We start from the raw sequence: 11710 nt of genomic DNA on the forward strand, positions 1-11710 counted from the left end.
TCTGGAAGTGCCAACCGATAAGCTACAGCTCCAACCCGATCCGTAATCATGAAGGGACCGACAAACCACGGTGAAAACTTCCCTTTCTTCCCAAAGCGTATTACTCCTTTCATAGGAGACACTTTGAGCAGAACGTAATCCCCAACCTAAAACTCCAAAGCACGAGTGCGACGATCGGCATAACTCTTCTGCCTACTCTGAGCAATGTGCATGCGATCCCGAATAAGAGTAATCTTCTCAGAAGTATCCTTAATGAACTCTGGACCCAAGAATCTACTCTCCCTAACCTCTATCCAACAAACAGGCGATCGACACGGTCGACCGTACAACGCCTCAAATGGTGCCATTCTAATAGTCTTCTGGAAACTATTGTTATTTGCAAACTCCACAAGTGGCAAATAATCCTCCCAGTGCCCCTTGAAATCAAGAACACAAGAACGAAGCATGTCCTCCATGATCTGATTAACCCTCTCAGTGTCCATCAGTCTGAGGATGATAAGCAGTGCTAAGATGCAACTCTATACCCAAAGCCTGCTAAAAACTCTTCCAAAATCCTGACACAAAGCTCGAATCCCTGTCCGATATAATAAACAACGGAATACCATGCAACTTCACAATCTCTGTAATGTAAAGTCTCGCCAACTGCTCTGAAGTAAAGTCAGTGCGAATAGGCAAGAAATGAGCTGATTTAGTCAACCTATCCATGATGACCCAAATGGAATTGTGATCCTTATAAGAATTAGTCAATCCCTCCACGAAATCTATAGAAATGCTCTCCTATTTCCACTCCGGTATCGGTAGTGGCTATAGAGCTCCTGGCGGCTGATGATGATTAATCTTGACCCTCTGATAAGTACCACATCGAGAGACAAAAAGAGCAATGTCCTTTTTCATACCTGCCCACCAAAACTACCGCTTCATATCCTGATACATCTTGTCTCCTCCTGGATGAACAGAAAACTCAGAGTGATGAGTCTGCATTATCACATCCTTCCTCAAATCACCAGCAAAAGGTACCACTAACCGTCCCTTGTACCTCAAACCTCCATCAGTCCCAACATAGTAAAATGGGACCTCCCCAGAAGTTATCTCTGCAATTTTTTTAATACACTGCTGATCCGTGAGTTGTGCCTGCAAAACCTTGTGAATGATAGAAGGTGTAACTACAATGCAAGCCAAGAAAGCATCCGAAAACTCATCCATTATCTTCAAGGCATTCCACTCAGTAGTGAATAGAGCAAATGGACTAGCAACAGGTCGGCGATTGAGTGCATCTGCCACCACATTCGCTTTCCCTGGATAATATTGTATAGAGAAATGATAGTCTTTCACAAACTCTAACCATTGGCGTTGTCTCATATTCAGCTCCCGCTGAGTAAACAAATACTGCAGACACTTATGACCACTAAATAATCTGAAGGATTTGCCCAACAGATAATGTCTCCAAATGCGTAAGGCAAAGACCACAGCTACCAACTCCAAATCATGTGTTAGATAATTAAGCTCGTGAGACTTAAGTTTCTGAGATCCATACGAAATCGGTCGCTCTTCCTGCATCAAAATACATCCAAGACCTTGCAAAGAAGCATCTGTGTAGACAAGATACTCCATCCCGCTCTGTGGAGTAGACAAAACCGGTGCAGAAGTCAACTTGGTCTTTAGCTCATCAAAAGCTTTCTGATAGTGCTCATCCCACACGAACTATACACCCTTCTTAGTCAAATGACTGAGTGGTCCCGCTATCTTCGAGAACCCCTAGATGAACCTACGATAATATCTTGCCAATCCAGGGAAACTCCGAATCTCGGTAGGTGAGGTAGGCTGTCCCTACTCAACTATTGTTGAAACCTTAGCTGGATCTACCGCTATTCCCTTTTCTGACACCACGTGACCCAGAAACTTCACTTCCTGCTGCCAAAATTCACACTTCTCGAACTTGGCATATAACTGGTGCTCACAAAACGTCTGCAAGACTATGCGAAGATGTCTAGCATGATCGTCCTTTGACTTTGAATAAATCAGAATGTCATCTATGAAGACAATAACTAATTGATTTAAGTAAGCCCTGAAGACTTTGTTCATTAAGTCTATGAAAACTACTGGTACATTAGTCAACCCAAATGGTATCACACGAAACTCATAAGATCCATATCTAGTGAGAAACGCTGTCCTTAGAACATCCTGCTCCCTAACCCGAAGTTGATGATATCCAGAACGCAAATCAATCTTAGAGAAGTATGTAGCTCCCTTCAACTGATCAAAAAGATCATCAATCCTGGGCAAAGGGTACTTGTTACGAATAGTAACCTTGTTCAACTCCCTGTAATCTATACACAAGCAAAGTGAACCATCCTTCTTCTTCACAAACAGAACCGATGCTCCCTAGGGTGAAGTAGTCCTACGAATAAAACCCTGGCTGAGTAATTATTGAATCTGATCCCTCAGCTCCCGCATCTCCACTGGTACCATCCTGTACGGTGCCCTAGCAATAGGCGTAGTGCCTGGAGCTAAGTCAATCTCAAAATCGATCTCTCGACTAGGTGGCAACCCTGGAATCTTCTGGAATACATCCAGAAAATCCTATACGATTGGTATGCTATCCAAAGATACAGTAATCCCTTCCTCCTTTTCCTCTTCCATATGGAACAAATAAGTGCTAGTGACCCCGTTAGAACATGGCATAGCAACGACATACATGTCCTGACCAGGTATAGTAAAAACAACAGACCTATCATAACAATTAACTTGGGCATGGTAGTGCGATAACCAATCCATCCCAAGTATCACATCATAAGTGTGCATGTCCAAGACTAAAAGATTGGCTAGAAATTGAGACTTCCAATATCTAGTGTCACAGGCCCATCACTCTCATGTAGAATAGTTGTATTGCCTAACGATGTAGAAATACCCTGAGGTCTACTGCATACTCGTGTCATCATCCCAGATAAAGCAACAAAATATCTAGATACAAATGAGTGTGTAGCACCCGTATCAAATAAAACATGCCCCAATGAACCATGAATAAGAAACATACCCTCAATAGCCTAAGGTGCCCGAATATCCTGCGGCATGGGGTTAAAAACCCTGCCATAATATAACTGTTGCGGTGCCTGTCCCTGAGGCTTTGGAGGTGCAAGTAATGCCAAATACGTCTGTCCCTGGATCCATAGAACCTGTGGAGCTGGAAAAGGCACTGGTGCCCTCTACCCCTACTGCCCATGCTGTCCCTGAACTTGTCCTGCTTTAGGACACTGCCTGTAAGTATGACCATACTCTCCACAAGTGTAGAAACTACCCTGGAAAGTACTAAATGGCCTTCTTTGTCGGTTAGCCTGTGGCTGACCCTGTCCTACCTATGGTCCCCCATTCTGTTGCTTCTGAGTAGGTGCCCCATTCCTGTGAGCATTTAAACCACTCTTGTGCTTCTTCCAAGACTGTTGTCCTTGGAATTTGCCCTTGTCATTCTATCGATGTCTATTGCCATTTCCTTTCTCAGCTGACTAATTAACAGGGTCTCTGTCACCCCACTTCTCACCTCTAGCCTGTCTGAAGTCCACGGTCAACTGATATTGTTGCAAAGTGGGGTCTACCACCTGAGCAAAAGTAGTGTAGGCTGGACTACCTGTAATAGCTCGCTTAATAGACTACATGAGTCCCTTAACGAAACTATTACGCCTCTTTTCCTCTGTATCCACCTCCTCTGGAGCAAAAAGAGATAAGCGCATAAACTGCTACTCATACTTTGCCACTGTCATGTTCCCCTATTACAGATTAAGGAACTCTGTCTTCATAGCTGCCCTGACTACATAAGGAAAGTACTTCTCATCAAAACGAGCACTGAACTGATCATAAGTCAATGACATCCTCTCCTCTGCGATGGTAACTGACTCCCACCACTATAGTGCATCTCCAACTAGTTTGAAGGTAACAAGCATCTGCTTCTAAACCTCCGTGTAATGAACCAAGCAAAGATGTCGCTCGATGTCCTGTTTCCACTGGTGAGCTGCTTGTACATTGGTGGAGCCGGAGAACTCAGGTGGGCTCCCCTTTGTGAAACAACTCCTAACCTTTTCCTAAGTATCAGTGTGAACCACTGGTGCTGGTATAGGTGCCTATTGAACCTGTGGCTGATTCTGAAGTGCAGTTGTTACCCCTTCTTCTATAGCCCGAGCAATGAGGTCCGTTGATATGAGGAGAATACTCTGGATCTCCTCCTTAATCCTGAGTCTGCTGAACTTCCTCCTGCTCTTCATAGAACTGACCATCATCATCCTGAAACCAAGGCAATTGCTGCTCTTCCATTAGCTAACGCTGTAGGCGTTCTTACTGCCTATGTGCCGCTCTCCTTTGCCTCCTATTTCCTTGCATGTTCTATCCTCTTCTAGCATTAACCATCTGTTAACAAGAAAAGACAGACATCAGAATGATTTAAACCGAACCATAAAGGAATACAACGAATCCTAAACTTAAGCTCTAATCAAGAGAAAACATAACGCGGAAGTCTTATACGATAGAATCCTAGAGACACTAAACCTAGAGTGCTCTGATACCAACTGTGATACCACTCGAATCCTAAACATGGGTTGATCAGGCCCAAGCCCAAACCCGAAGGAATATCAAACAATTAATATATAAATGAACACAGATTACAAAAGGAACTAAGAAATAAATAATTAATAACTGAAAGAAGTCTAAAATATAATCCTTTAACTTAAGTAATGAAAATCCAATAATCCAAAACTTCCAATAGCTTAACAACTCTGGAATCCATCCAGTGGACCCCTAATAATATCCAAAACTGAAACAGAAAACTAAATGAAACCCAGAACTAAATCAGGAAGAGAGATCCTACATCGGCGAAAGAATGAGTGACCGTCTCTGCTCAGCACAAACAATCTTTACGCCTGAAACTGAAGAACACCTGAAAAAATAGAAATGGGTCAGGCCCATGAACAAGTTCTATCCTATTACAATCAAAATAGAGACTCGATACGCATGTACATTCTAACCAACTCAACATATGGCTATATAGTCCGTATATATATATATATATCCACACTACGGGACTCTCACTGGACTATGATGAGGGTCTCAACTTGAATAGAAGGCAAGATGCAAAACGCACCTAAGTGGGCATGACTACCTAAGCCTAACAGGGTATACCTCACCCAACATAGCCAGCTACGTATCCTACTGCATATACGCTCCCTAACCGTCGACTCTAAGACTCAAGCTCATATCGCGACACCATAAAAATATATTTAAAGTCCTATCCATCCACAAGAAATCCAATTAGTCATTCAGCTTGTTCAGCTGCACAGACTTACATATAAGGAGGATTCTATTTTTATAATCCGTACCCTTATTCCAAAGTAGGTAGGACTTAGCAATTTCAGCTAATCCATCCCTAGTATGCCACTGTCCCATACCGGTGAATACAATCCATACATCTAGTAGCTGATAATACAAATCTTAAATGTAACTATCAACTAAACCATATATTCAACAATCGAGAACAAAATATTAAATATAAACATCAGTTGTTCCATACTAAGCATGATATAATTTTATAAATTAACAGGCTTATTGATACTACTTCCCAAGGTCCAATAATTGATGATTCATATCATACATGTAAACATCATATAATCCCTACTAGGCATGATACAGAACAGATATATATACTAACATGCTGATTTAGGTCTACTCCAATAAACTCCAATAGTTGACAGTACATCCAATATATGAACTATCCATTTATCCACAACAAGTAAACTAGAGATTTGTAAATTTTCATGGTTATATGAGATTACTGAAACATGAAACTGTAATATCATCACTGGGAATTGCTATCCTAAGATTTAGCAATATAAAATCCTTTCCATCCAAAAACCGTAAACTAATTTATTTACAAATTAACTACTTGTTCAAGTATAAACATCAGTTGGTTTATTTGCATTAACCTGCTCTCTAAAGTTTTAACAAGGCTTAGGACATCTCTAAACACCCCAATACAGCTTCTACCTGGATCTGAAAACCCCAAAATCCAAGCATCTTAGCCAAACAAGTCACTGAAAAACCGAAAAATAAAAAGAAAATCGAGGGAGCCTGCTCCTTCAAAGAGGGAGGCACCTCCCTAATGCATGGAGCCGGCTCCCCAAAATGGGGAGCCACCTCTAACGCCCCTAGAGCCGACTCCCTCTTTGAGGAAGCCTGCTCTTTGCTTAGGGGAGCCTGCTCTCTTTCAACAGGAGATGGCTCTCCTCCTGTTCCTTCGTCCCTTTCAAGTCCGGCGATTTTTTGACAAACTGTCCACCATTCCCAAGGTACCTAGGTGTTTAAATTAGGTCCTAACATGTTCCAGAAGCAATTAAATTCTTTATTCAATTACCGACATCAGTTAAGACATCAATTATGCAAAAAGGATTTAGCCCGGCCAATTAACCATTCAAGAACACGTACTGTTTCAAGTAAATCAACATTGCGAACTAGCTTAATTGTAATGCTTCCCAATGTGTTTCAGAACTAATAAAATTCTTTATTCATCAACTGACATCAATTAAATCATGAATTATGTAAAAAGAATGTCTAACAAGCAATAGACAGTTCATGAACACATATTGATTAAGACAATGCAAACACGCAAACCAGATTGATTTTAATCTTTATCTATTCCTAGAATTGGGTTAGACATGTAAAGAACACGAGCCAAAAGGAGAGAGTTAGGAATAGAACTTGCCTTTAAGTCTTAGTCTGAAACCTTTCACCGTCTTCTTCCTAAATTCTCTAGCGCAACCCGACTACTATAAACCCCTCCTCTATTCTTACTCTGCCTCCACTGTCATGAATAGGGTTTTAAAACCCTAGGCAGACCTCTACGGTTATATTTATAGGTTTTAGGAAAACACCAACCCTAATTCAAATATAATTTAGAGACTAGAACCGACTAATTCATTCTATATCTAAGACGGCTAAACAAATAGTGACTACCTAAAAACAAAACCCAAATTAAATAATTAAAACAATTAATACTAACTTAATCCAATTAAAGAAAACACAAAATACAATTAAATAAACCATTCAATTAAATAAAACAATTAATCAAGTAATGCAATTTAAATACGCAATTAAATAATTAAATCAAACCAAATAATAAAACAATTAATTAATTAAGCACATAAACAAATAATCACACAAAAACAAAATAAAAACAACAATTAAAATGCCGAGACTATCCTTTTAAAATTAGGGGTATTACAATTTTGACCCCGTATTTTGTCTCCTGTATGTAGCCTTACGGTAGGTCTACTTCAGATCTGTGTTTGGGTTTTGGTTTTATGGGTCCTGTTAGCCACTAATTGACTCTAGAGGGGGGGTGAATAGAGTCAAGGGCCAATTTTTGCAATTTATAAAATATTATTTCCAACTAACTGTTATGCACTAATCATTTGAAATATTCAAGCAATATATGGCACAAGTATAAGAGAGATAGAGATAAGAAATTACAAACAATGACTCGGCGATTTAGCGAGGTTCGAAAACTCCTACTCCTCGGCTCATGGTTCCCCTTGAGACTTCCCAAATTCACTAGAGCTTCTCCTTAATGGTGGAGAGCAAACCTTCAATTGAAGCAAGACCTTGCTTCTCTTCCTTGCTAGGAGAACACCCTTCTCCTAGGCTTTCTTTTGGGTTACACCAACCCTTTGCAATAACTTGTAATAGAAATAAAATGTACAATGAATCTCTCAAAGACAGTAGTACAAAGTTTTGCTCATAACTATAGTAAAGATGAATATATATATGAAGCTCAGAATCACTACAGTGGAATGAAATGTGAGAGAGGAAATGAAAGCTCAATGAATGCTTCTTTAATGATCTTCAAGGATAATATAATGCTCTCTCAAATGGTGTATTTAATTTTGCAGAACAACCTTCTATATATAGAGAAATATCACACTCAATATAGCTGTTAGAGGTTGGGGAACAATAAATGAAAAAGTTTTTATTGCATTTCAAAACCCCAGAAGGAGCCGGCTCTTATAAACAAGAGGAGGCGGCTCCCTTACCTTGTAAGCCGGCTCTCCATTGCATGGAGCCGGCTCCCAGCCTCTGAGAGCCTGCTCCCTATTTTGGGAGCCTGCTCTTTGGTTGGAAGATTGATTTTTCGATGAAAAAAGGCTACTGGAATGTTGAGAGCCTGTTCTGTCTTTCATGGAGCCTGCTCCATTGCTGTATGAGACTTAAAATGAATTTATTTTAGCCCTATCTACACTTCCTATGATGTGAGGCTCATGTGTGAATGTGTTTATGAACTTTATGAGCTGATTTTATGTTCTTTGAAAATGAAATGAGAATGGTTATGCATAATCCTATAATTTTGAGCTTCAAGTATATATTCAACAATACTTTAACATTGAAGCCTAACCACTCACCAACCTATCTACCCATTTTCTTCATTCTTCGACTATGATCGTTTAGACTTGATGAAGTCGTGCTTTCTTTCTTTGAGAATATTTAAATGATCATTGTAGTCTGAGTAATGATTTGATATACCTCTGATCACTTGAATCCATTGTTTGAAATGTTCGGAATAGACTCTAGCTCATCAATATGTATCCATTGCTTGGAATGCTTAGATTTAGACCTTATAGCTTATCATTGAATCTATACATCACTTAATGAAAATATTAGTACTAAAACAACATGAATGTTTTTTAATCATTAAAATATTGGATTGATCTTTTAGATAAAATTCTTAAGGCCAACAATCTCCCCCTTTTTAATGATGACAAAACATTGATGTGTTTATTATCAAGGTGGAGTTGCATTTGAAAGAATGCTCCCCCTTATCGATATGCATACATTGAATTTATATCATGCTTGATTTTACAACAAATATTTTAGACATTAAAACTTTTAATATGCGTCTAGAAAGAAAAATATTTAAGTGAAAGGCAATATACGTATAAGCATAACAAGCATAATGAATCACACATCTTTCTCCCCCTTTGTCATCTCAAAAAGGTGGAAGGATAAAACAGTTACTTGCCATTTCATGAAATAATGAAAAATGAAATAAAGGGCAACTAAAGATATATCAATAGCAAAGATTTCATTTTATAGATGGCAGATTTCAATATATAAGGAGAATGTGGACACAACTACCATATGTCAGACAAAAGCATAATTCATGATAAGGACTTCAAAAGAAACTGACAGAAATAAATAACACATAGCTAGAAAGATGCTTCTCTAAAGCAAATAAAGCAAATATGTGCACACAAAAAAAAAAGTTTGTAAACAGGGGTGATATTGTTCTAAGGAGGAGGAGGTCCATATTCGCTTCGAAATTCTTCAAAATCGTCATTAAGAGTATCGATTGTCACTTGCATTTCGTCAAGTTGATTTTGTTGTTTTTCAAAAGTGGCTTGGTTTTGACGAGAGACTTTGAGAATTTCCAACAAAAGATCACGATTGGTGCAATTTGCAGTTGGAACTTCCTCATCTTCAGCACTGTCATCACTTTCATGCTCTTCTTCATCCACATCATCAACATCATTAATCTCTTCCCCTCGAGCTCTAGCTTCTTCCAGCCTTCTTTGCCTAGGATAAAACCACACACCATTTGAATCCCTTTTTAGCCCCATTGACGCAAGATTTGTGGCAATGAGTATGTGTCTTGGTCCTGGTTTAGCTGATTCGCGATTATCAAGTGGAATATTCCTATCCATGAATATGTGAGTGAGAACCATGGCATAATACAGAGGGACCTTCTTTTGTCTTGCATGCAAGCAAATGATGAAAGATTATATATGCAAGATCAAAGTGTTTTCCATTTAAGACATACCAGATAAGGAAAACGTCCATATGCGAGACTTTGGATCGACTGCTGGATTTTGGAAGAATGGAGTACATAATGATTTTGTGAATCAATCGGACTTCCATAGTTAATTGCTTTGTGTTGACATCTTGGTATTAGTTATACGGGAATCATAACTCATTTGCTGAATAGCCGTGAGTTTGTCAAAGCCTTTTCCATTAAACCATTTGGAAGGAGAATAGAATTGAATTCCATCCATAAGGTTAAGAATTCGAGCAATGCTACTTGCATCAAGATGAAATTCTACTCCAGCCACATAACAATGAAGTTTCTCTACTCCAGGCATTTCTTCAAGGTGAATGTAGAACAACTTCACTAGTTTGGGATAGTATTTGTTATTCATCCTAATAAATGATCCAAGGCCAATTGCATCAAACAATCTATAAGTGTTGAGATTAAGATCATCGCAGATTCTGTGAGTCAACACCATTCCTGTGGCCTCTTTTGTAGGTGGGGGTTCTATATAGCATAGTTACAGAGATTTGAATTGGAGGAGAAATAGGTTCACTAGGGCCAGATTCATGATCAACAAAATGTTGAGTGCTCTATTTTTGGCCACGAGGAGGATGAAGCCATGGATATTTTTAAAGTTTGAACTGAAAACACAGAAAGAATTCTCTGAATAAAAATCCAACAATGAAAAATTCAAAACTCAAATTAGTTTTTTCTGAAGATTAATAGTGGTAATTTTACAAAGAAGGTTGAAACAATGAAAAAGCCTAGTTTAAATTGCACATCCAGTCACAATTTTGAGTGTTAAGAAATTTTATACTTGAAACCCCCAAAAAAAAAATTGTTATATAACATGGTTGAGGGTTTGAAATTGATAAATTTAGCCTAAAAGGGGAGACCCAGTAGAACCTTGCAATACACTACCCAAATGAACCATATACGACATATGTTTAAACTTAATTAAAGATAAATTCAAAAACAAAAGGGATTTGATAATATACTATACGCAATATATCTCCAAAGTTTATTCCATATATAATGGATTTAGAGAATGAAAGAGTTCAGTGAATGATGGATTAGAAGTGATGAATTTAAAAATCAATTACTGAAAGTTCATCTAAAGGGCAAGAACTCATGAAATTTAGAGTGAATTTGATGAAAAATACTTACTTGTGAAGATGCCCAAGGAGGATGAAATATAGCCCTAACCGAATTACTCTCTGGAATGCAAATTTTTTATGTCCAAGAGTGAAGTGCCGAGGCTTAAAAAAAGGGAACACCATGTAAGGAGCCGGCTCTTTTGTTAATGGAGCCAGCTTAACTTTTCATAGAGCCGGCTCTTGTGCCTTTCCATGGAGCCGGCTCTTAGGTGAGTAGAGCCGGCTCTAGTAACATGCAGAGAGATCCCGAGAGCATGATGTTTGAGATCCCGAGAGTAGGTGAATTTCATCTAGGTTGGGAGGTGGCTCTTGTGTGTATGGAGCCGGTTTATGGAGCCTGCTCTCATGTAGAGGGAGCTAACTCTCTCTATTTATCAAGAAGATCCCAAGAGTGTGCAATTTGATACCATCTGTGGAGCCGGCTGTGTTTTGTGTAACGACGGCTCTTTTTCTTCATAGAGATGGCTCTCCTCTAAATGGAGCTGGCTCTGCTACTGCTTGCCTCACTACAATATTTACTCGAGGACATTCCAATTTCCCTTCTAAACAAGCAAAATCTATCCTCTTGGAGTGGTTTTGTGAAAATATCAGCTAATTGTTTTTCCGTATTAACAAATGCAAGTTCAATATCACCCTTAGAAACATGACCCCTAAGAAAATGGTACCTAATTTCTATATGCTTTGTCCTTGAATGCTGAATAGGATTTTTTGAAATATA

The sequence above is a fragment of the Cornus florida genome, unplaced genomic scaffold (assembly GCF_030987335.1).
Source record: "Cornus florida cultivar Cherokee Brave unplaced genomic scaffold, ASM3098733v1 CherokeeBrave_3.0.0_Hap2_Chr08, whole genome shotgun sequence".
In the NCBI taxonomy this organism is placed as follows: domain Eukaryota; kingdom Viridiplantae; phylum Streptophyta; class Magnoliopsida; order Cornales; family Cornaceae; genus Cornus; species Cornus florida.